The following is a 27369-nucleotide window of genomic DNA, read 5'->3' as shown; positions in this document are numbered from 1 at the left end:
TATAGTTATATAGTGTTTCCTATTAGCCAGGAAGAAATCTAAGTGCTTCACATATATTTCATATGTAATTCTCACAACCAACCTGGGAGATAGATACCACCCTGATCCCCACTTTACAGATGAAGAAACTGAGGCTTGGAGGGATGAAGGTTAAGCGATTTGACTAAAGTCTTGCAGCTGGCACATGGTGAGCCTGGAGCCACACCTAGGATGTCTGGCTCCAGAGAACAAGATTCTTACTACTGAGTAATGCCTCTGACATACTATCACCAGATAAATCAGAAAGCAAAAAGTAAATGGAAATGATCTAATTGATTACTGTTTCACACACAAAAAATAACCTAGTTCAACTGATGTTCTGCTTAGCTAGATCACCAAGTGCCCATATGTGAGTTTGTGTAAGAATGAAAATGACTGACAGAGGTTTTGCCCACCCAGATGCTCCTGTAGCCCCTGGCAGGTAGCGCTGGATCTCCTGAAGGCCCCTTCTCACCTCTCCTGTAGATTTAGCTGTAACTTGTCAAGAAAAGCAGGTGTAGGACCAAAGGCGCGCAGCAGCAGGGAGACACTCTAGCCAGAGATTCAAATCCCTACAGAAGCAGAAGTCGTCGGGAGCAGAGGAAAAGGATGTCTGCCACAAATTCCTAGCTCAGTCAGTGATAGCCAAGCTGTCTTGGTCCTGAAAATGACTCAAAAGTCAGGGCTGAAAATTTTTGGAGGATTCACAGAGTTGATAGCAGCGGCCTTAGACTTGAAGAGTACACAGCCATTCTATGGCTGTGAAAACCATCCATGCTCATTCTTGTGCTCCAGGAGCTGCAGTCATACCCACTGGCAGTATATTGCTACTTCTGTTCCAGACTCAAAGACCATAGGATGCCATTTCCATATAGTAATGATGGTAATGCTTCTCAAATGAATGTACAAATAACTGGTAGTCTTGTTTAAAATAGACTAGGTAGATTCTGACCTAGTAGGTTTGGAGTTGCTTGAGATTCTGCATTTTTAAAAATAGAGATGGGGTCTTGCTATGTTTCCCAGGCTGGTCATAAACTCCTGGCTTCCAGGATCTTCCTACCTCAGACTTTCAAAGTGTTGGGATTACTGGCATGAGCCTGGCCAGATTCTGCATTTCCAACAAGCTCCTGGGTGATATTGATGGTGCTGGTCCAGGGATTACACTCTGAGTTGCAAAAGCCCACGGATACTAGCCTGTAATGGGTTGGGCGCATTGTAAATCTTTAAAAAGAGTCTGTAATACAGACCATTTCCAGGAGTTATTTGCCCAAGGAACCCATTTTAGTAGAACATCTATTAAAATCTCTATTAATTAATTAAGATTAAGATTTAATTTTGAGTAACATAAAATTCAGAATTGCTGACATTTTCCTTTTACACATAAAAGAAATCTAGATAGTCTAGGGTGAGCCATGACCCCAGACAGCCTCAGGAACCCTGTCTCCTTCTGTTGCATTGTTCTACCCTTCACAGCTTGTAGCTTCCACATCCACGTCCAAGATGGCTGCTCCAGTTTCAGCCATCACAAACACATAACACCGGCACGAACAAGGAAGGACAGCAGAAGGACAAATGCACTCTCCAGTGACATTCCAAGGAGTTGCACACACTACCTATGGCTTTCATATCATTGTCCAGAACCTCATCATATGGCAAAAGTGCAAGAAAGGCTGGCCAATGTGGTCTGCATTCTGAGTACCATGTCCACATCTAAAAATCGAGGGCATTAGTACCGAGAAAGGGAGGGAAATGTTAATTCCCATTACACAGTCTCTTAAAGAACTAGTAAAAATAGGGAAAGAAGTGATGCTCTGGTCTGACCCCTTCATCTTGCATAACTGGTTGGCAAATATCCAGCATAAGCATCTGAGTCTCTTGGCTGCGATTCCACAACTTGCTCAAATACTCTGTGGTTCCTCTTCAGATGACATCCTTCCTATCCCTGGTGGCAGAGAAGAGACCCTAGGAAGTCCCTATCTTGGCTGCTTGAAAGCTGCAGCCTGTTGGGAGCACCTGATTGGTAGACTACTCTGCCTAGCTCCTATTGGGCTCAGAGAATACACTAGTGTCACAAAAGAGAGGCAAGAGCACTGGAGAATAAAACCATAGTCTATTATTTTGCCATTGGACGCATCTGTACAGGCATCAAAAAATTAAATTATTGATGTGATTTTATAGTGAACCCAGTTTTGTGACAGCATTTCTGTGAGTTTCTCAATGCTTCATCATTCCTTCACTGTCTTCGAATATCAGTGACCTGCCGTGGGAGGAAGGGAGGTTCATTCTCCAGCACTGAATCATCGTGCAAAGTCCGTTATGTCTTAGTGCTGAGATTGCTTACGAAATGAGAAAGGAATAGAATGGGATCTGGGAAAAAGCAGATTTAACATTTACTGACTGCCTCCTATGTGCCAGTCACTAGGCTTGGGGTTCATATCCTTATCTTTTCATGCTAATTACAATTTATGACACAGTCTGGTAATGACCAAGCTGGGAGTTGAACCAGGTATCTATGCCTCTAACATCCATCTCTTGTTATCAAAACGGAAAGCAGGAGCAACCTTCTGTGCAGTTCACTTTCTTTGTCCCCATGATCTAGCCTTCCCCCTACCAAAGTCTTTCACACATTGACTTTGTGTTCATCTTCTCCCAGTAATTAGTAAATTATAACCCCCGCATCTCAAATTCTTGACATTCATTTGCTGTTTCCCAGTAATTCATTCCATTTGGTATTTGCTTTGAAAAAGGATCCAAAGTGCTGGCTAATGCAGCACGCACTCCCTTGCCTGGATGCGGCCCTCCACCTCATTTATCACATTGAGCCACTGGTCTAAGTCTGACAGGCAATTCAGGCTTTCTGAATGCAATTCAGGCATTGATTTTAATCTATAAAGCTTTCGCGTCTGGGTCCTGGCTGCCATGGAAATGAAATAGCTTCTTGGATACTTTTCCACATGCTGCTGCTAACTATTCTGATATGCAGGGTTTCGAGAGACATTTCTGTATTTCTGTACAAATGTCCAATATGAACAGTCTCCTAACTTTAACCATCATTGTTAAATAGAAGGGAAATCCCAAACAAGGACAAATACATGGAGCACACCTACACTCACTGCTCTAGGCATTGAATTTATTGATAATAATATCTGACTAAAAGCAAATTTTAAAATACAGACCATGAGGTAGCAAACACATTTGGTTTTCAAACAGGAAATCTCAAAGCCCAGGAGGACGTTGGGTACCAGGAAACCAGTGGAGAAGCATGGTGTTTAGACTTTGGTGTGTAATCTGATTTTCTCACCCACGCAGGGGAAGTTGGTGGCAAGGAAATTGTAAGATGTATGCTTTGTCAGGGTGGGGACAGGAAGAGAAAACTTAGTGCTTACACTAAAAGTATGGTGGCATGAAATGAGCTATCATTTCAAGCCATGGAAAGACATGGGGAAACTTAAATGCGCATGACTAAGTGAAAGAAGCCAATCCAATAAGGGTCCATACTGCACGATTCCAACTGAACACTATTCTGGAGAAGGCAAAACTATGGAGACAATGAAAACATCAGTGGAGGCCAGGGGTTAGCAGGAGAGAGGGTCGAACAGGTGGACCAGAGAGGATTTTGAGGACAGTGAAACTCTTCTGTATGATGTTACAATGGTGAATACATGTTGTATATTTGTCCAAACCCATGGAATGGACAACACCAAGAATGAACACAAATATGGACTGTGAAGTTTGGATGATAATGATGTGCTGATGCACCAGATGCACCACTCTGGTGGGGGATGCTGGCCATGGGGGAGGTTGTGCCTCTATTGGGGAAGGGAAAGAAGTCTCTGTACCTTCCTCTCAATTTTGCTGTGAACCTAAAACTGCTCTAAAAAAAAAAGTCTTGAAAAAAAACTGGAAAAAGCAAAAGTGCAGTGGCAGGCAGTGTGCCCAGGGAATATGACACCACCTTTGTTCCAGTCGGCTCTAGAGGATGGGAAATGGGGGAGGATGACGGGAACTGTAAAGGGGATTTAGATGCTTCCACCACAGTTCTGCTTTCATTCATTTCCCCGGAAGGTTCTGGCTGGCTGCCCTCACTGCTCACGTGGCTTTCATTCCAAAACGCAATTCTCTGCTTCAGCTTTTTAAATTCAGATGACATTGGCGTTAGCAAAGAATGTGACAAAGCAGTTGATATGTTGACATACATCCCTAAAAGGATACAGCTTTAATTTAAAAAAAAAAAAAATAAAGAATGGGTCCAAAAGACAGAAACTTAAGTAAAAGTAGAAATAGAAAAGGATGACTCTGAGGCATTTTCAAGTAGCAAATGACAGTTGAATCCACTCCTGGAGCTTCATTTTGCCATGGAGGAAGGCTGTTAGACCATGACTTATCATAAAGAGAGCTGGGAGAAACATAGATTTAATTGTGTTCCTGAAACAGAACTTCATATAAAATGTTCAGTGGCACATGTAACGTAGGAGGCAGATGCCAGTCTCTGCTCTCACGAGCAGTGAAGCATAAACTCAACTACAGTTTTTCAGGAGCTTCCCCCTGTCCTTTTCCAATCATCCAGTTCTGTTTAGAAAGTTAAAATTCTTCCAACACTAAGAACTACAAGTTAAATATCGTAAGTGTACTTTTTAGGGCCTGGTTTCAGCAATGCCCAGCCAGGCCAGGAGATGAAGCTGCCATCAGCAGGCATTAGGTCAATGCACATGGACTTTTTTTTTCCAAACTACAAACTGTGGCTTTTTGTGTGATATCAAAACAACTGTATGACTAAGTCAGTTCCATCAAGAATCCCTCATGGCAGTTGCTTGGAATGTAAACAGAGACTGACCACTTTTTTACTTTTCAAATGTGAATTGGGTGGCCTTAGATGTGTTATCTAGGAGTGACCAGTGGGCAGGAAAGGTAAGCACCTTTACCTTTGGACAGTTCCAAGCAACGCAGCCAATATCCTTGGCTCTTAGGGGGCTTTGGTGCTATCATCCCTGCCACAGGTTCTCCTTAAGCTCAAGTCCTCCGTATTGCCCGTGCTCATCAGCACTTTATAAGACCGAGTTTGTAACAAGTCCCATTCAATCCCACCATCATGGATTGCTCACAAGCATCCTGGGATATATCCAGCGGTGATGAGGCATTGTTCCGGCCCTTCAGGGGCTCCAGGCAATACTGTTCTCTCAAGCCAACTGCCTTATTATCAGGAATGGCAAAAGAGCCAATATGATATTGGGGCTCATACCTATTTCCTCCTAGGAAAAAACTCTGTGCTTCAATTCCTATCCAGATTCTTGGATGTAACAGACATCAACGGAAGCTCATAGTGATTTTTCCTTCTGAGAGCAGCAAGGACTCAGGGATATGGAACTCCAGGGCTGTGTCTATTTTACACGACCCTCTTCCTTGTGTGTCTGACAGATCCAGAGGAGAATGAACCCAGGGGGAATTGATCAGGACCCCACCTCCCTATCCACAATCAATCACCCCAGGAGTAGGTAACAATGTTAGCTATTTGCCTACAACTAGCAATTACCCTTAAAAATGGTGGGAAACAGGCCGGGCGCGGTGGCTCAAGCCTGTAATCCCAGCACTTTGGGAGGCCGAGGAGGGTGGATCATGAGGTCAAGAGATCGAGACCATCCTGGTCAACATGGTGAAGCCCCGTCTCTACTAAAAATACAAAAAATTAGCTGGGCATGGTGGTGTGTGCCTGTAATCCCAGCTACTCAGGAGGCTGAGGCAGGAGAATTGCCTGAACCCAGGAGGCGGAGGTTGTGGTGAGCCGAGATCGCGCCATTGCACTCCAGCCTGGGTGCACTCCAGCCTCCGTCTCAAAAAAAAAAAAAAAAAAAATGGTGGGAAACTTAAATTGGGGCACCTGACCTGGGGAGGCCAGAGTCATTGAATTATTTCTACAGAGCTGGAACTAAAAGAAGAGAAGTATCTCCCCTCTGGAAGTAGAAGTCATAGGACATTAGACTTTAGCCCTGTGAGCAATCCTGTTCCCTGATGGGTTGAATGCTGGCCCCACTTCAAGGCAGTGATGCCCCTTCTGTTCAGAGAGAAGTAGAGATGAGAGACAGAGACAGAGCCCTGGGGACGTTTGATCACTGGGTCAGAGTTGTACCTTCCCAGCTTTGCTGGTAGTTATATGAGGCACCCCCTTATTCCTCCAATAAATTCTCTTTTTGCCTGAGCTAATTAGCATTGGGTTTCTCTAACTTGCAGGCAAAGCGACACATTGGCAAATTCCCTGACAGCTGGCCTGTCCCATAATTAGATGACCCTTCCTGTGTTTTTTGGCTCAAATCATCCGTGTGTCCCTATTTACTAAAGGCTGCCCCTGGGTCACAGCCTGGTGCATGAACCACCCAGGTGCTCAAGATTTCTTGAGGACACCACTCCCTTGTGACACTCGGCTCACCTTGGAATTCTTCTCAACTCTGGGCCACATTCTTATCTTCTCCCTGTGATTACAATTCTGGATCTTGGCTCAATATCTTTCCTTCCTTCTATTACATCCTTTCTCTGTGGTTGTTTGGAATTTCTGGCAGATGATGGTGCAAAATTGGCAGATTTTCCCCTTCTTCCATCCAGGACTGTGAACTTCCATGTCTCCAAGAATTTTAAGCAGTAGCCTTTCTTCCTTCTTCCCCTTTTCTCTTTTAGCATTAGACCTGAAGACATGGACAATTAAAGCTTATCTCCCCTTTCTAAAAATCTGAGATAGTCCTGCTTTAAGGCCTTATTTTGAAACATTTAACGTTGATTTCAATAGACATTAAAGGATCTTATTTCTAAAAACTATATATAGAGGCCCTTGACATTCTCAGATTTAATTCTCATCATCTCCCCATGTAACAGATATATTTTAGGCTACAGAGCATTTGAATTTCTTTTTGGCCAGGCTTAGTGGGTCATGCCTGTGATCCCAATATATTGAGAGGCTAAGGTGGGAGGATTCTCTGAAGCCAGTAGATGGAGACCAGCCTGGGCAACATAGCATGACCCTGTATCTACAAAAATAAAAAAAAAATCAATAGCCAGGTGTGGTGATACATACCTGTAGTCCCAGCTACTTGGGAGGCTGAGACAGGAGGATTGCTCAAGCCCAGGAGTTCTAAGTTGCAGTGAACTATGATCATGCCATCACACTCCAGACTGAGTGAGAGAGAGAGACCCTGTATTTAAAATTAAAAAAATGAAAGAAAGAATTTCTTTCTTGTGGTGGTAGATAAAAACCACTATCTTGTGTAGAAAGTGAAGAGTGCTGATATTCTCTCTTCCAGCCTTGCTTGCTACTAAAGCCTAAGCACCTAAAGAAGGCTTGGCCCATCAGATGCACACATCTGGGGCTTAGAATCAGAAGCTAATTAGGCAAAGTAAAAGGGATCATGGTTTATCCATCTGTTAGTGGCAGCAAAAGTGGCAATAACATCCAGTTTGTGGGGCAGTCATGGCCACAGTGCCCACCGTGGTGGACCAGTGGGGTCCGATGCCCACCGGCAGAGGCAGCAGTGTCTGAATGGGAGAACTGTGACACTGATCTTGGCTGTGGTCTGGCTGCCCAGGCCTACCTGTCACTGTCTAAACCTGGTTCTCCAGCCTCCGCCCAAGGATTCTGTATGTCTCCAAGGTCCTTTCAACATATCACTTTTTTATTTAAGTTGCTCATAGTAAGAAATGTTGAACAGTACACCCTCATAGGGTTCACTATAGGCCGTCATTTATTTTTTCTTTGTGGTGCAAATTTGAAATATGTAGTCTGGAAGGCTGTTATGTGGGAGCTGGTCACTTCACTAGTGAGCGATCCAGCGGATCCTAGGTTCTGTGACTCAATACAACTTTAGTTTCTCCTTGTGAAATTATAAAAGACGTGTTTCTTTTTGGGGTGTGGGTATGAAGCATAGCTGTCCAATTGAAGCTGTAGGAGAGGTACAGAGAATGGGAGACATAGTTCTTACCTAGAAAATAATTTTATAATGACTTAAGTTCTGTGTATAAGATACTGTCAAAGATGTGATGGGATCATTTCCAGTTTTATGGGGGAAACTGTATTCTGTAGTAATCGTGTGACTCTTTGCTTTATCAACTAAACCATGATGACATTGACAGTTAAAGAGGATGCTATATTAATGGCTTTATTTATTTATCTATTTATTATTCTATTAGAAACACTGAGATAACAGACATAATAATGATCACCCTAAGGGGTAGAGTGGAGATTGGAGATTCTAGATGGTCTTGGAGTCTCTTGGGTATAGAGATACCTATGGTGGTCCCTGCCCCACAGCACTCTCTCCATGTTCCTCAATCACATTCTAATTCTTTCTCTTTGGGACAAGTGCTGGAGACTGACAAGTGCCAGCCTGCCTCCCCCTTGCCCACACTTCCCTATTTGTGCAACTGGCAATCCTGTCTACATTTGCACACATTCCTACAGACATGATTTCCATAGCAACAGTAGGACTCTATAAAAAAAGCACCTGAGCGATACTTAAAGATAAATCACCCTATTTAGGAGTCCTCCACTCTGGGGAATCACAGGCTACTGCCACTTAGAATTTCTTAGCTCCTTTTCACATATAGACATATGTACATTTCTAATCCCAATTCACTATCTTTAAGTTTAATCAATTATAAACATTTTAACCTCTTTTTTAGGCCAGAAGATAAAGAGAGATGCTTGTTGGGCAACAATGGCCCAGAGGTGTTTTAATGAACTAAGAAGGCAGGAGGAAAAGAAGTCTCATGTTAGGAGTGCCTACTATGCACCAGGCACTTTTACCTAAATTATCTCCTTTTCATAGAAACCCAGGCAGAACAAGGACACCTCTGCAGTGCAGGCTGAGCTCATGCTAAATTGGCAAATTTTATGTACAACATCCCACTCCCATATCTCATCACCAAGGAAGCCAGAGAAAAAGAGGATCTGCAAGGGGAAAAGGGGTAGGAATGGGAGGGGTGGGTGGCAGGACTGCCAGTTGGGGAGGTGGAAACACGGGGCTCAGGCTGGAGGTTCTGTTTCCAAATCATTTGTCTCATCAGAGCAGTGGGGAAGGAAGTGGGAATGAATGGTATTGATTTATTTTGTTATTTGAAGAGAATCATGCCCTGAAAGTAAAGGATATTAAATAATTGAACCTTATGTCCTTGAACCTTCCTGTCAGCCTCAGTGAAGTCTCTCCTTCTTCTTCTCCTTTTTTTTTTTTTTTTTTTTCCCGAGACATAGTTTCACTCTTGTTGCCGAGGCTGGAGTACAGTGGTGCAATCTTGGCTCACTGCAACCTCCACCTCCTAGGTTCAAGCGATTTGCCTGCCTCAGCCTCCGGAGTAGCTGAGATTACACGCTAAGCTAATTTTGCATTTTTAGTAGAGACGGGGGTTTTACCATGTTGATCAGGCTGGCCTCGAACTCCCGACCTCAGCCTCCTGAGTGCTGGGATTACAAGCATGAGCCACCATCTCCTCATTTTTTAATTTAAAGGCATCTCTACACAATGCTATGATTTAAAACACACACACACACACACACACACACACACACACACACACACACACGTACGTAATTGTTAGCTCCCTACAAGAATCTTTCTATTTTCACGAGACCATTTCAGGCTATTTTATTTGGTTGGTTTTTGTGCTTAGGAGGAGATACGAAAACGGTTTGTCTCACCTGTACTTGAAAATTCAATTCATTCATTTGTCATTCATTCATTCACTTAAGAAGTATTCTCTAGTCTCCTTTTGGGCCCATTCACGGGGCTTCGGGCTGAGACATACACACAGTCATGGGCCTTACTCTCCTAAGCTTGTTATCTAATTCAAAGAAAGAAATTAACTAACTAGTTCATTATACAATTATGTAGTTACAAACTGTGATAAGGATAATGAAAAAAGTACATGACAATATTAGAAGTGTAAGGGGTGGCCCTTGTTCCCATCTTGTTCCACCATTAACATCTATCCATTTGAAAAATGCACATGAAAAATGCATGCGTCATCCAACTCATAGCATAAATGAGTTGGATCATATTGTTTTTCTCCAAATGCGTTCATGAGATCAGTGTGCTGAGGAAGTGGGGGGATTTATGGAATCAATGAAGAGTAAAGGAATAATCTAAGAACATAGGACATTGTTCGGTGGGCAAACCTGGTTAGGAGTTCCAAAAACCGTCATTGCAGCAAGAAAGCACCAGGTGCCAGAGAAGGAGGGAGAGGGATGCAGAATGAGAGGCTGAGAGCACAAGGAAATAGGTCTGTCTTATGGAGGACCTTATCCAACACTGCACACACCTAAACGAAGGGCGGATATAAGGTACAGGGACTGAAGATCTTACCCAACGCTGCATACACCTAGACAAAGGGTAAATATAAGGTATAGGGAATGAGGATCTTATCCAACACTGCACACACCTAGACGAAGGGTGAATATGAGGCACTGGGAATGAGGATCTTACCCAACGCTGCACACACCTAGACGAAGGGTAAATATAAGGTATAGGGAATGAGGATCTTATCCAACACTGCACACACCTAGACGAAGGGTGAATATAAGGTATGGGGAATGAGGATCTTACCCAATGCTGCACACAACTAGACAGAGGGTGAATATAAGATGTAGGGAATGAGGGTCTTACCCAACGCTGCACACACCTAGACGAAGGGTGAATATAAGGTATAGGGAACGAGGATCTTACCCAACACTGCACACACCTAGATGAAGGGTGAATATGAGGTACTGGGAATGAGGATCTTACCCAATGCTGCACACACCTACACAAAGGGCGAATATAAGGTATAGGGAATGACCTTTAATTCATTTGTCAGTAGTACCCAAGCTACTCAAAGCTAATTTTCCATAACTTCATGATTAATAACAGACACAAATGTTTGTCATTTTCTCTGAAACCAAGTGGCATCTTTTTATTAGAGACTTTCCAGATGACTGTGTTTGATGCTGCCAACTCTCCCAGATGGAGAGGGTTCCCTCACCTGTACCAAATCTGTACCTCTTTCCAGCTGTTTCCTGTCAAGCTTGCATTCCTGAATGAGATAACACTGGAAATGGCTGAGTTAAATGAACATTTGTTATTTCCAGTTATGACTTAATCCCTGATTATGATTTATATCTGGTTTTATCCTTAATCCCTTTCTGCTCATTTACCTTAGTGAATCAGATCAAATCATTTATAAACTCAATAAATTTATCCCATTTTCCTTTATTTTAGCCAGAGGCCTAAGCCAGAACTAACTTAAGTATGAGAAGCCAGTCCCTGGGGTTGCTTTTCCCTGGGATTCTCTTTGGCGCTGCACATTCCTCTGGATAAAAACAACTCCCAAAATGATGGCTCGGCCAATGTTGTTTTATAGTCTAGAGGCAGAAGTGAAAAGAGAGTTCCCTGGAGCTATCTGTCATCCATTTGCCCTTCCCATCAGAGTCTCTATTGCCAGGTCTTGAAGAAGGGTATGTGGACCCTCCACTAAACCCATGTAAAGCTCCTCCCTGAGTTGAGGGAAGGGAGTGTGCAAATGCCTTCCCAATTTGGGGTCAGTTGGAACAGTTTCTGCAAGGGCAATTATCTTCTCCTCCATAAAGAACCAATGTGTGTTTCCTCTAGAATTTCCCCTTCTCATAACTCAAACAAGAATCTGAGCTTTCTCCTGGAGTCTGAATCTCAATGGGATTCGGTTCTCTGCAGATTGGAACTTTGTGTGTAATTCAACTTCATTTTGATTTAAGAAGCGTCAGTGAACTTCCTCTGTGCCTGGGTTTGAGTGAGCCTGCGACTGTAGGATGATGTCTATATTTCATCTACAATGTACCTTGGCCACAGCCTTTGCAAATTGAAAGTTTATCAGTCTTTTAAGGCAACTTCTCTGCTTTCAGAAAATTTATAATCTGGCAAAAGAGATAACAGAAAGCACACATAAAACAATATATAAAGTAGCATGGTACAACGGGAAGTGTTTTAGGCTGGAAATCAAGAGCTCACATCAGAGTGGTAGTTCTGCCATCTACAGATGGTGACTCAACGTTTCTTTACTTCTCTGAACCCCAATGTTCTCATCTGTAAGGTGAAGTTGAACTAGATCATATCAGAGGGCTCCCTGTACACTTACCTAGGACCATATTCAAAATGTCTTCTCTAGTCTCCCTCTCCACCACTGCTCCCATCCAAACTACCGCTGTTTTGCTTCTCTACATCTGTAAAATCTCCTGGTCTCCCTGCTTCCAGTCTTGCCATCCTAGAATTCATTATTGCAGTCAGACTAATCTTTTGAAAACACAAATCATATCTTGCTACATGCTGCTCCCTCTCTGCCTAAAGTCCTTCAACAGCTTCCAACTGTCCTTAGAATAGACCATACGCTGCACAACTGTCCTTCCACGTCCTCCATAACCTGACCTTTCCCCCTGTGCTCTCTGACCTCACTAATTATGGGTGTGTGCAGGAGTGTGCTGTCCTCCTCACTCACCATGCTTATACCACTTCTTTGCCCAAACTATATCCTTCTACCTGCTCTTCCATCTAGAAATTTTCCTTCTGAATGAACTCATATTTTCTGGTCTTTTTGCTCCAGACACACCTAATTCTCTCTCTATTCCTTGAAGTTGAACCAGGGGACCAATGAGATAAATACACGAAATCAAGATTGGATTCTAGTCCAATCAAGAAATTAAGTTCTGGATGACATTAAGGTTTCTAATTTGGTAGACCCATGAAGGCTGGAACATAGAAGAGGAAGAGCAGGTTTGGGACCTGTGAAAGAAATTTCCGGTGGATAGTTTATTAAATCTTCACCCTTCTTTTTCTAGGACATATAGGCTTCTTTTCTCAGGATGAAGATGTTAGGCATAGTTAAAGCTAAGCTGGTTGCTATCCTCAGTGTCTGGCCTGTTTAGCCAATGCTCTTTTCTATTAGTCAATGCTCAGAGGATCCAGGTGTTAACATTTTTCAACATCACAGCTACTAGTGGCCTTTCAAGTGCCATGCCTCCCCCACTAAACCTTCCCCTGCTCAATGCTAGAAGGCCATCCCCAAGCAGAGCTTTTCAACATTTTCCTCCCCGGGACCTTTAAGGGAGAAACTCCTGGATTTAAGGATTTAGGAGCATCCAAGAAACAGGCCAAATTTATTTGAAAGCTCTTAAGTCCTTACAATTCATGAAAGTTTATATTCTACTTCTTTACAGAAAATCTATACTTGTTTCAATATAAAAATAATGCTTAAAAGTACTATCAAGCTTCACAATGTAGAGAATGGGCTTTGGAGTCAGAAAGGTCAGAGTTTGGCTTGCAGCTCTGCCAATCACTTGTTGTTGGACCTAGAGCAAGTTCTCTGACCACTCTGGGCCCCTGTGTCCCTCATGTGGTTGTTGAGCACATGGTAACTGTTCCATAGATTTAGCACCCTGAGGGACAGAGTCTGTCTTCTGTTCATCTGTGTCTCCCTCACAGAGACCAGAGGAGTGTCCTATCCACAGAAGGCCCTTGATGTGTGTTCATTCCTCTTCATCAGACATAAGTGCACCTATGGTTATCCTGTTTTTACCACTAGATGGAGAGCACGCATCCTAGAAGTTTTAATCCATTAGTAAATGAGAGAGCAAACATTTGCTTATTTTGTTTCACTGTGTCAACTTACTGAATGATGACATCATTAAAACTAGCCCTCAACAAATGTAATTATAAGATAACTTTATAACTTTCAGAACTATTTCTTTTTATTTTGAGAGAGTGTCCCACTCTGTCACTCAGGCTGGAGTGCAGTAGTGCTATTGTGGCTCACTGCCTTGACCTCCCGGGCTCAAATGATCCTCCCACGTCAGCCTCCGGAGTAGCTGGGACTACAACAGCACACCACCACTCTCAGCTATTTTTTTGTATTTTTTGTAGAGACAGACTTTCATCATATTGCCCAGGCTGGTCTTGAATTTCTGGGCTCAAGTGATCCACCCACTGTGGCCTCCCAAAGTGCTGGGACTACAGGCATGAGCCACTGTGCCCACCTTCAGAGCTATTTATTCTTTAAGTAATGAAAAGGTGAAAGCAAGGCAGAAACACTAACTTCAGGATAGTGGCTACCTCTGGGGATGGAATAAATTGGAACTGGGTAAGAGGAAGAAACTCTAAATGTATCTGGCAGCTTATTTCTTACTTAAGAATAGATATGAAGTAAAAAATGTCAGGCCAGCCATGGTGGCTTATGACTGTAATCTTTGGGAGACCGAGGCAGGTGGATCACTTGAGGCCAGGAGTTTGAGACCAGCCTGGCCAACATGGTGAAACCTCGTCTCTACTAACAATACAAAAATTAGCCAGGTCTGGTGGCCCATGCTTGTAATCCCAGCTACTTGGGAGTCTGAGGCAGGAGAATCACTGAATCCAGGAGGCAGAGGTTACAATGAGCCAAAATAACATCACTGCACTTCAGCCTGGGCGGCAGAGGGAGACCCCATCTCAAGTAAATAAATAAATAAATAAATAAAATGTTTTTAAAATGTCCAAAAATGTTAACTTTGGGTGAATTCTGAGTGGTAGGGGAGAATACTTAGATGTCTCATTACTTTCTGTATTTCTCTGTTTGAATTTTTTTGTAATTGCAAATGTTTTTTAAGTGGGAAAAAAACTCAAAGGTAAAATTTAGGCTTACTGTTTCTAGCTCTATTTATACTGCCTAACAAGATCTTTAATGTTCTCCTCAGAGATATGCAATTTGCAAAAGAAAACAACAGCAGAGCAAAAACCATACAGGCATCTCTCTACCTGGGCTCTCACGTTGCCACCCTTCTACCGAACCTTACATTTTTCCCTGAAGTTAAGTCTTTTTTTTTTTTTTTTTGAGACGGAGTTTCGCTCTTGTTACCCAGGCTGGAGTGCAATGGCGCGGTCTTGGCTCACTGCAACCTCTGCCTCCTGGGTTCAGGCAATTCTCCTGCCTCAGCCTCCTGAGTAGCTGGGATTACAGGCATGCACCACCATGCCCAGCTAACTTTTTGTATTTTTAGTAGAGATGGGGTTTCACCATGAAGTTAAGTCTTTAACAGTCATAGCTTAATGCAATTGCTAATTAGCTCTTGTCTCCAAATCATATTGTTTCCAAGTAATCTGAAAGATTAAGAGAAACTGTTTTCATACATCCTGTTCAGGGTGGTATTTCATGTAATAAACTACCCTAAAATTTAATGGCATAAAACAGCCATTTTATTGTGTTCATAGATTCTGTGGGACAAGAATTTGGACAAAATACAGTGGGGATGATTTGTCTCTGCTCTACGATATATGGGATCACAACTTGAGGGTGACTTGGCAGTGGGGAGTAACTTACTTGACTATTGGGGGCAAAACTCATTGGGAGGTATATTCACTCATGTGTCTGGGTTCTTGATATTGGCTCTTGACTGACACTTTGGCTGGGGCTGTCTATAGAGCCATCTACTCATTACAATCAAGTCACTACAGTTGGCTCAGATTCCCAGGGAGAGGGCAGAGACTCCCACCTCTCAATGGGAAGGGTGTCAAACAATTTGCATGCATATTTAAAACCCCCCACAATATCCTCTTAACTCTGTTGTTATAATGAAGTGGATTGATAAGGTTGGACCCCACTTTCTCTTTGTTCACTCAAGTAATGTATAGGGGGAATATTTAAGTCTATCCACTGAACTGTCTAGGAATGTGTCTGGTCAAGTTATAGCAGCTCAAGTTATAAGCTAATAAGAATATTTTATCAGTCCTATTACTTGTGAAAGCTGACTAGTTTTTTTTTTTTTAATGACCATTCAACATAAAGGCATACATCATAAATAATTCATAGAATAAAATTTTTACCACCAATGAAATATTCTCCAAGAGGGACTCCATTATCTATTGCTGCACAGTAAATTACTCTATAATTTATGGATTAGTGGCTTAAAACAACAAACATTGATTATCTCACAGCTTCTGTGGGTCAGGAATTTGTGAATAGCTTAACTCAGTGGCTCTGCCTCAGGGTCTCTCATGCAGTTGTAGTTAAGATATTGTCTAGGGCTATGTCATCTGATGGCTTGACTGGGGCTGGAGGAGGTGTTTCCAGCATGGTTCACTCATGGCAGTTAGCAAGAAGCTCCAGGTCCTACCATGTGGATCTCTCCATAGGACTGCTTGAGTGTTCTCATGACAACCAGCTTCTTCCAGAGTAAGAGATCCCAAAGAGAGCAAGGAGGAAGCCAGAGGAATCTTTTACGTCCTAGTCTTTGTAAGTGACATGCTGTCACCTCTGTCATATTCTCTGCATTAGAAAGTAAATTACCAAGTCCCGCTCACATTCCAGGCAAAAGACATCAAGCTCCACCTCTTGAAGGGAGGCATAGCAAAGACTCTGTGCTGATATAGTAAGACTACAACAGGGAGCTGAAGAAAGGCCTCTCTCACTCCATCCTGAAGGGATCTGTCTTAGGGCATCTGTCCTTATTGAGGCAATGAATGTGGGAAAACAAGTTGTTTTCATATGGAAAATTATACATCAGTTTCACTTTGCCATTCAGGTAGGAAATACAGCTGGACTACTCGCTCCTATCTTCATTGGATAGGAGCTATGATTCTTGCCAATAACAACCTGGGAAATGCTTTGTGTGTTTTATATTTACACACAATTGTGGTGATATCATGGAAGTATGGGTATTCCAGAGCCTATTCTAATCCCCTCATTGACAAGAGGGTTCATGTGGTTAAGTTGCCTGGACAGATGTGTTCTTTCTTGTATTCCATTTTATTATGTATCTTTCAAAACTACAAACTTGAATGGTCAGGATGATAGATGGAGCTGTATTTCAGGTCAAGAGAGATCATAAGATACAGAAAAATTGCCATCTGCAAAAAGCAAAACCCAATGAAGTGAAATGCAATCCTAAGTAACTGCTTCTTATCTTTAGTGAGGCATTGCAGAAAAGATGCAATTACTCATTCATCTGAGAAAAGGGAACCTAAGGTGCACAAAGTTCAGAAACCTAAAAGAAGATCTGCTATAATTTCTAACTTAGGAAACACCAGTCTTTAGGATGGGGTAGCTAGGTCACTGACAGGAAGGTGGGGGTCCCTCCCTTCAAAGAAAAAGGGTAGAATTGTATCTGGTTCTGGATCTAATTCAACTTGACTACTTAGCAGTAAAGATAAATTGAATCCAAGGAGAAAACTGAAAATCACATTTTCCTGGCAAGTCCTTCAATGGGCTTAGTGTGTTTAGATTTATGAGGGAGTGAATGACCTTCTCTGCCACAGTTTTTCACATTTTCGCTTTTCCAGGACTGATTTTCCATCTGGCCTAACCAGAGTCTGAAGTTGCTGAATCAAATAGAGCCAATAGGTTGGACTTAAGCTGGCTAGAGCATGCATAGATCTGGGAAGCACAAGCAGGTTCCTTTTGTAAAGGGCTATCAAGTGGATGCCTCCTCTTCCCTCCTCCCTGCCTGCCTCAGATCATGGCCCTGAAAGAGAAGACATCCTGTTTTTCCAACTCAAGAGACATCACTGCTGGGGGAGCAGTAGCAGGCTTGGGGGTGTTTTCCACTCAAGAAGTTGGCTATGGGAAGAGGCAGGATGGCAGTATTAAATGCGAAGACATTGTCAGACAGACCTGGTTCCCATCCCAGAATCCTGGGGCTGGGCAGGGTCAGAGAAGGTCAGGGTGTTCTACTCATCTCTAGCAATCCCAGAGAAAACATGGAAGAGCAGTGCAAAGTTTCCACCCACATGAGAAGAGTTCAAGAGTAGCAGAGCATGGATAAACCCAGGTATCTGGCAGAAGTGACAAAAGTACATTATGAGAAAGCTGCAAGACCAGATGAGGTAATGAACATTGCTGGAGTGCTAGTAACCAGAGGCGGGATACATCTCAGAAGAGGCACCCCTTGCCAGAATACCACGTAGGCTACCCCACACAGGTGCCATCTGAAGGAGAAGGAAGACAATAGAGGAAATCCAGAATTAACTGAATTTTATTTTGTTTTATTTATTATTCTTATTTTTTGAGATGAAGTCTTGCTCTGTCACCAGGTTTGACAAGTGCAGTGGCACGATCTTGGCTTACTGCAACCTTTGCCTCCGGGGTTTAAGTGATTCTCCTGCCTCAGCCTCCTGAGGAGCTGGGACTACAGGCATGCACCACCGTGCCCAGCTAATTTTTGTATTTTTAGTAGAGATGGGATTTCACCATGTTGGCCAGGATAGTCTTGATCTTTTGACCTCATGATCCTCCTGCCTTGGCATCCCAAAGTGCTGGGATTACAGGTGTGAGCCACTGCGCCTGATGAATTAACTGAATTTTGACATGTAAAGAATGAGAAAACACAGAGGTTTTCTGGAAATGATTAAGGTTGCATGTTACGATGTTAAGTAAATTAAGTTACATTATACAAAATAATTGTATCTATTTTGCACACTCAAGTTTGTGACTTAAGAAAATTCAAACCTGCTTATAAATGTACCATTTTCTGTTGTTCCTATGGCTTACCCTGTATTTCATGCAATACAGAGGAGGATGGCTGTTTGAAGTTGCCATGTCTCTCAGCAAGTAAGGAGATGGCTACAGCCAAGCAGCGTGAAGTGACAGCACCAGAAAGTTTTCTACACCAGAGGTCAGAAAACACTTTCTTTAAAGAGCCAGATGATGAATATTTTAGGCTTTGCCAACTATACAATCTCTGATGCAACTCTTCAACTCTACCCTTATAGCACAATACATAAATGAATGGGCCAGGCTATGTTCCCATTAAATTTTATTTATGGAAACTGAAATATGAATTTTATGTTATTTTTCTGTTTCACAAAATATTATTATTCTTTTGATTTCTTTCAGGTACATAAAAATGTAAAAAGTATTCTTAGCTCATAGCCCATGCAAACAAAGGTGGTAGAGCGGATTTGACCACCAGAAGTAGTTTACTAGCCCTTATTTTTGGCTGGTCACTGATCTCCACACCATAGAAGGAACTAATGTATTCAGGCTCACGGACCTGGGTAAAAAGGTCCAACTACTTAGGAAAGTGATCAGGAGATAAAATCCTTTTGGGAATCACAGAATCTTTTTTTTTTTTTAACACCTTTTTCTCTTCCACTGTCCTGTGGCTTCTCATGTGGTTTCAAGACAAGTGTCAAGCTTTACATTTGACTTAGAAAAACCACAACTCATACTCAAACTCCTACTGTCGTGGCAGAAGATAGCTGGACTCTAAGCCCCAGAAAGACAGGGCCTGTGTGTCTGTTTTCCTTGCTACTATATTGCTGGGGTCTAATGTAGCATCTGACAGAGTAAGGCGCTAAATACATGTTTGTTGATTGAATGACTGAGTGATTAAAGAGTCCTTTTAAAGCACTGTTTGTTTGTTCGTTTGTTTGTTTTGAAACAAAGTCTCGTTCTGTCACCCAGGCTGGAGTACAGAGGCATGATCTCAGCTCACTGAAACTTTTGCCTCCTGGGTTCAAGCAGTTCTCCTGCCTCAGCTACCAAGTAGCTGGGATTACAGGTGCCTACCATCACATCTGACTAATTTTTGTATTTTTTAGGAGAAATAGGGTTTTGCTGTGTTGGCCAGGCTGGTCTTAAACTCCTGACCTCAAGTGATCCACCCACATCGGCCTCTCAAAGTGCTGGGATTACAAGTGTGAGCCAGTGCGCCCGGCCTAAGCACTTGTAAAAACTGTTTTGTTACTCCATCTTACGTGTGTTACACAACTCCCACTTTAAAAATGTCTATAACAGTGATTTAGAATTCAGAAGACTCATCATGCATAAATAGATTTCCTTCAAAAGCTGGACAAAAATTCTATGTCAGTGTGAAACTGCAAAATCATTGTTAGCTCTGTTCAAAAGAAAACCTGTTTGTACCAAGAAGTGGAAGAAAAATAACTGCAAATCTCAGAGACTGGTCTTAGTAAGGAAGCAGCCACCTGGGCCTCTCTCCTGACATTAATCTTGTGCCTTCCCTTTGGCCTATGGAGGTGGTTTCTATCATTATGCCCACGACATGAAAAAGCTACCTGGGTAACAAAAGACTGGGAAACTTACCAGAGACCCACGACATGGGAGGAGCTGATGCTGAAAATCCTTTTGCTCTGTTCTAAGCTGGCAGCTTCTTTCCCCATTAAGCCACACAACATCTAGGCAGAACAGAGCAAACTCAGAGAAAACAACATAGCTTTTGGCTGTCTGGATTCAGCGTTTTATCTGAACAAGCATCTTAGCTCCCTTTTTAAAGTTTTCTTTTCTTTCTAAAATCTCAAGTGAATTTGCAAAGGGAGGTATGAGAATGTGGGGGATATGGGGGTGAAAACTAGTGTGTGGTACCAAGAAGAGGCAAAAGAAAAAGATCAAAGATTAGCTTTCCTAAACTGGGTGGCACCTTGGCACTGAATCCTGGGAACAGATGCTGACTGATTTGAATTAAAAAAGAGCAGAAGTAACCAAAGATAAGAAATAATTGGCTAAAAAATACAAAACCATACTTCTGACTGGGGACAATAAAATGTTCCAAGCAGATGTTAGAATAACTGACTTTTAAAAACCAAGCTTAAAGAAAATAGGGAAAGAGACTCACTGCTAAATATTTTTCCCTCAATTGTGAATTAAGACATGGTCAGAGGAGAAGAGATCCTTTCCAGAGTCTCAGCAGGATAAATTGACCTTGTGGAGGCCTTTGTGTTCTTGGAGAATGATGTCAGAACCCACCCCAGGAAGAAGAAAGAAATGTTTGCACTAAAGGTCACTTGAGAACTATAAAGAAAAATGCTATTTGTAATGACTTAGAAAGCCTTCCAGGAAGAAGAGGAGTCAACTCACTGTTTTGGAATCAGTGGGGAAAAAAACAACACAACTTTTCTGGTGAAAAACATTCCGAGGGTCATTTGGACATTCTAAGAAAGTCTTTGAAACTTTGAGAGAAAAGAATCCAAGAGTAGGATTATGGGAAAATTATGTTTTATTGCTTAACTGTTTAAAGCATGTTGTGCATTTATGTATGTGTTGATCACATAAAAATAATTGGAAAGTTTTCTGGCAGTAAGCAGAAGGCAGGGACTGACAGTCTCTCTATCCTATTTACTGTTGACCCTGAGAATCCTTAGGGTAATCAGATATGCATGTCTCACAGAGATATCCAGGGGTTTAGAAGAAAGAACACGAGCCTGTGAATCAGAAGACCTGGCGTCACATTTCAGCTCTATTGCCTTCTAAGAGGAGAATTGCTGCATGCCATTTAACCTTTCAAAGCTCCTTATCAGTTAAGTGAAGATACTGTGTGTTCCTTGTGGGAATATTGTTAAATGCAATCCCTATATAGAATAAATGTGTAGCTGGAGCTCAGAAGTAGTAGACTTGAATCTGTTGCATCAGAATTAATTTAGTAGCTATCTGCATGAGCACTCACTATGCGCAAGTCTGTTATTCATAGTCTTGGTTTTCCCAACAGCCCTATGACCAGAGACAATTGTCATCTCCTTTATACAGATAAAGACACTGAGGCTGGGGAGGTTAAGAAACTTGCTCGTGGTAAGTGGTCAAGCCAGGCAGCCTGGCTCCAAGCCCCTGCTGTTATCTGACCAAATATGAGGGGAAGATTTACTGAATTTGTATCATCTTCCTCTTTGTTTCTGTTATGACACAGGAAACAAGTTGAAGAGGTTTTCCTCTCAGAAGCATAAAAAGCTACTGACTTCATCCCAATAACAAAAGTTAAAGAGAATGACCTTAAATACAAAAGATACAGTAATAAATGATACTTTATGTTCCAGGCAGTATGCTAGGTGCTTTATTACATGGGTTCATTAATTAATTTAACAACCTTCTGAGGTAGGTGCTACCATCTCCACCATGTTATGGGCACTCAAGCAAATGTGCAGAGCCCTTGGAGCTCCAAAGACTGCTTTCAACCATTGCTCTATACAGGCTGTCCAACGCTGGGTTCTCAGAGGCAAGCCAATAGGCAATTATCAGTGCTGTCCTGGCTAGGTAACAGGGGCAGAAAGCATATGGTCAGCAATGTAGTTTCAGGGCAAGCTGTGAATTGAAGTTAAAAGAAAAGTGATATTTATTGACAGCTAATAATTTAAGTGAGTAGGAATATTTTAAGTTAATGTCCTAAGTGGGGTTCCAAGTCCTTTGACTTCACCAAAGAAAATAACAGGGGTTTGGAAGCTATTTTTAATATTTCAAAATGCCTATTAGTATGTCACTAATCATATAAAATATAGCCTTTGTGTATGGTTACAGTCTTAAAGAGGAAAACTTTTAGGGAAAAATTTATTTTTAGACTTGAGCAAATTTTCAGGTATTCTTAATTCTGGAAACAAGTGAATTTCTGTCCTGTCAGAGTTGAAATAATCCTTATGCATGTCAAATTTACCCTAATAGAGAAGATACCCATTAGCAAAGTGAATTCAACAAAACTCAAAGACTTCAGGAAAGAAGTTGCCGGCAGACATGAAAGGCAATTTTAGCCATTTACTTAGAATTGCCAGTCACCGTAGGAGCAGAAGAGGCATTTTTCTGCCAACTGGTTGAAGCTTGTGCCAGAATGATCCTGCTGTTTCTTAATTGTCCTAAAAGCTTGCAGCCAGCAATTTCCCTGCCAAGCCTGACCTCACTTTCATGTTTTTTATAATATGCAGATCACGAAGTGTCCCATTCAGAGTGGGAAAACAAGAAATCACTTCCTCATCCTTACTCTTGGAGCTCATCACATAATCTGTATGGTGTCTCTGTAAAATAATACATTAATGGGCATCTGAAAGCCTTCTGTGCCATTTTTGAGTACCACCGTCCTTGCGTACCTTTGAACTTATGATTAATTCTCATGTCAAACTTATAAGAGAGGAGACAACAGTGTTACTACCATTTATGAGTGATAAACCAACAGAATTATGACTGGTGGCTATAAAATCTATGTGTGGTATATTAAGTTGCAAGCTGCAGAATGAAATTTAGAGTATGTTCTCATTTTTTCATATGAAAGAAAAGGTATGTAACTGTGTATGTGTGTGCATGCATATGCAGTTGTGTATAGAGGTGGGATATAAAAGCTCGCAAAAGATCTTGTAATGTACAATCTAATTACTTCTTAAGGTGATAATGTTACCTCCTAATAGTCTCCTAAAATGGGAGTGAGTGAAAGGAGCTACTGAGAATGTTCACTTTTATATCTATGCACCTCTGTATTGTTGTAATGTTTTTCAATAAGCATATATTGTTTTTACAATGTCAAAAATAATTTTTAGAAAGAGAAAAGGTCTAAAGTAGTTGATAGATGTTCCCCACAAAGAACAGGCCTATCTAGCTTATTCCGTCGCATTCAGATTTTCAGAAAAATTTTAGAGAGACATTAGAAAAACCTTCCTCAACTCTGGAATTGGGATTCTGTATTGGGAGACTGCGTTGCTGCTTCTCCATTGGTTAATATGGTGGATTTCTGGGGAGATTTTTAACTTTTACATTTTCTGCTGTTTCTTGAAACATGTCTCCATTTTGAGCTTCTGATAAGCCCACATTTGTTGAATGTTTTGATTTTGTAACCTTTCCACCTCCATTGTTGTTCAGACACATTTCCATTTTGAGTTTCTGATAGGGTCAGATTATAGCTGGAAGAAAATAATTGCTTGGTGTTTAAGCCTTGGAGAAGGAACCTTCTACTTAATTCTTCTTGGAGGACCCTGCTCCCAGATGGAATGGAGACTCAGTTGGGATGACCAGAGGCTTCCATCAACCAGCTCTTTGGGTTCATAGAATCTCTTTGAGGAGCAAAATAAATATGTCAAAAAGGGGAATGCCAGGCCATACTGTGTGGCACCGTGGTCTAGGCACTTCTTGGACAGCATATCTCACCTGCTGAAGAAACTCCTGTGCAAGAAGGTTGAGAAGCAGAACCCCAAATTGCAGCAGCAGAACCTAAAGCTGCAGGGGGTCTCAAATCTGACCCTACCAGAAACTCAAAATGGAGAAGTGCCTGAAGAAACAATGGGAGGCGAAAAGGATACAAAATCAAAACATTCAATAAACGTGGGCTTATCAGAAGCTGAAAATGGAGACATGTCTCAAGAAACAGTGGAAAATGTAAAAGTTAAAAAATCTCCCCAGAAATCCACCATATTAACCAGTGGAGAAGCAGCAATGCAGTCTCCCAATTCAGAATCAAAAAAGAAAAAGAAGAAAAAGGGAAAAATAGTGAATGACGCTGGGCCTGACACAAATAAAGCAAAACCTGAAAACAAAGGAGAATCTGAAGAAGAAAGTGCCAAGACTCCTAGAGAAACAGAAAATAACGTGGAGAAGGCAGATAATGATGAAGATGACAGTGAGGTGCCCAGCCTGTCCCTGGGACTGACCAGAGTTTTGAGGATACTTCATTTGCTTCCCTATGTACTCTTGTCATTTAAAACACTCTAAAGTCAATAAGAAAAATGGGCTTTACAAACATGACTGAAATTCAGCATAAAAGTATCAGACCACTTCTGGAAGACAGGGATCTTCTAGCAGCTACAAAAATAGGCAGTGGTAAAACTCTGGCTTTTCTCACCCCTGCAGTTGAACTCATTCTTAAGGTTCATGCCCAGGAATGGAACAGGATTCCTTATTCTCTCACCTACTAGAGAACTAGCCATGCAAACTTTTGGTGTTCTCAAGGACCTAATGACTCACCGTGTGCACACCTATGGTTGATAATGGGTGGTAGTAACAGATCTGCTGAAGCACAGAAATTTGCTAATGGGATCAATATCATTGTACCACACCAGGCCGTTTGCTGGACCATATGCAGAAAACTCCAGGGTTTATGTATAAAAACCTGCAGTGTCTGGTTATTGATGAAGCTGATTATATCTTGGATGTTGGGTTTGAAAAGGAATTAAAGTAAGTTATTAAACTTTTGCCAACATGCAGACAGACTATGCTCTTTTCTGACACTCAAACTCGAGAAGTTGAATACCTGGCAAGGATTTCTCTGAAAAAGGAGCCATTATATGTTGGCGTTGATAATGATAAGGCTAATGCAACAGTGGATGATCTTGAGTGGGGTTATGTTGTTTGTTCCTCCGAAAAGAGTTTCCTTCTGCCTTTACATTCCTTAAGAAGAACCGAAAGGAGAAGCTTATGGTCTTATTTTCATCTTGTATGTCTGTGAAGCATCACTACGGATTGCTGAACTGCCTTGGTTTCCCTGTCTTGCCATTCATGGAAAGCAAAAGCAAAATAAGCGTATAACCACATTCTTCCAGTTCTGCAACACAGATTCAGGAACACTATTTGTATGGATGTGGCAGCAAGAGGACTGGACATTCCTGAAGTCGACTGGATCATCCAGTATGATCCTCCAGATAACCCTAAGGAATATATTCATCACAGACCTAAATGAGAGAGGGCATACCTTGCTCATTTTGCACCAAGAAGAATTGGGTTTCCTTTGCTACTTGCAACAATCCAAGGTTCCATTAAGTAAACCTGACTTTTCCTGGTTTAAAATTTCTGACATTCAGTCTCAGCTTGAGAAACTGATTGAAAAGAACGACTTTCTTCATAAGTCAGCCCAGGAAACATATTAAGTCATCCATACGAGCCTATGGTTCCATTTTCTTCATGTTAGTAACTCAAATTTGCCTCATGTTGCTCTGTGATTTGCTTTCAAGGTACCTCCCTCTGTTGATCTGAACATCAACAGCAATGAAGGCAAGCAGAAAAAGTGAGAAGGTGGTAGTGGATTTGGCTACCAGAAAACCAGGAAAGTTGAGAAGTCCAAACTCTTTAAACACGTTAGCAAAAAATCATCCAACAGCAGCCAGTTCTCTCACTGAAGACATGTCTTTCTTTCATCTTGAATAGCTTTGTCCTAAAATGAATTTGTTTTCCCTTGATCTAACAGGGTTTTTGTAGCCTTTAGAATTTGGACTGATCTAACGAGTATAAATTGACTTGGTTTGCAAGCACTGAGCACTATTACTTTTATCAAGTCTCTTTTTTATTTTTGAGATATAAAATATGCTTTAATTTTCTTGGTTGTCTAAGGACAGAGCAAGGATTATTTGGCCTTTGTTGCGATGATATAATATTTTAATTTTAAATATCCCTCCCTCATACACACAAATCCATGTTATTGTTTTAATATCATTCTTTTTGTACTTTTCCTTCTTGGTCTGTGAAGATTTTTGTGGCGTGGATTATTTCGCTCACTGCTGTAAAAGGTGACATAGTGTAATGAGAAGGTGGTGGTAATGCAGAAAAGAGTCTCAGGTTATTTTTTTGTTTTTTGTTATTTCTAGGACCTTGAAAATATCTCATGACTCCTCCTGAAAATGCTGCAGTATAAAAGAGCAAAGAGTTTTGGAAAATACCTAAGAAGCACCTTAGGATTAGGGTGGCATTGCTTTTATAGATTCTTGATTTTAAAGCAATGAGCCTTTCTCAGGTGTTTCGTTTTTTACAGCAAAAACTATGGGTTGTAATTTGAACAAATGTCACTAGCAGTCATAACATTTGATGGGTGGGGGGTAGGAAGAGGGTAGAACTGAGATGTCTGAGCCTTATTTACATCAGCAGAGGTGTAATATACTGCATTTCTTCATTCAGTAACATGTAGACTTTAAAAACACGTATGCAAAGAATGGTGATGCTCCTCGTTTAGATTTGTTTAATTCAAGGTGGTTTGGATTTTGGTAAGCCTTTTCATGCTGTACAGAACTTAGAAGACAAGGGCAACTGCCTTGGTCTTAGAGCCAAGCCATAAGACAGTGCCCAGCACACATTCACGTTAGCTTCTTTCTGAGAAAAATTACCTCTTCCAGGCCCTGAAACAAAAAATAAGTTTATTGTGAAGACTGAAAATGAACAAAGTTAGAAAAATTCAGCAAAGTCAGTGATTTAGTTAGCCAGGTTTTTTGTTGTAGGAGCACTTGATTTCTAGTGTGTTTTGTATAGTACATAACTACAAAATAGTACATTTTACATTTAGTACACTTACATTCAATAGGATCCCATTAAATGTAAGTACACTAACATCTAATGTAGAGGAAACTATTTGGTAAAGAACATTCCAGTAGGAAAAGAACAATCTTCCATTGGCTGTCATCACCCTTTTCAGACCTGTCCTGGGTTTCCAACTTTGACTGCTGGGGTCCTGGCTTGCATTCTTCTTGGATTCCTAATTCCTGGTGTTTAATAACTCTCTCCAAGATCATGTTTTCCTTTTTGTTTGTTTGTTTCAGAAATAACGTTTTATAAAAGACAAAAACAAAGGGAAGAATATTTAATTACTGAGCAGAAGTAAAATACTATTGATATTTTGTACATAATCTAATTTTTTATGTGCATGTTCATGCTTTTTAATTTTTT

At 41.4% G+C, this 27369-nt stretch overlaps 1 pseudogene; it reads left to right on the top strand.

The window, feature by feature from the left end:
• The first annotated feature begins 17482 nt into the window (after window positions 1-17482).
• LOC108282326 lies at window positions 17483-25835 on the top strand (annotated as a pseudogene).
• Window positions 25836-27369: the final 1534 nt, after the last annotated feature.

The sequence above is a fragment of the Cebus imitator genome, unplaced genomic scaffold (assembly GCF_001604975.1).
Source record: "Cebus imitator isolate Cc_AM_T3 unplaced genomic scaffold, Cebus_imitator-1.0 Scaffold238, whole genome shotgun sequence".
Taxonomy (NCBI): Eukaryota; Metazoa; Chordata; class Mammalia; order Primates; family Cebidae; genus Cebus; species Cebus imitator.
The sequence above is the reverse complement of the archived record's forward strand: the minus strand, read 5'-3'. Positions and strand labels throughout refer to the sequence as shown.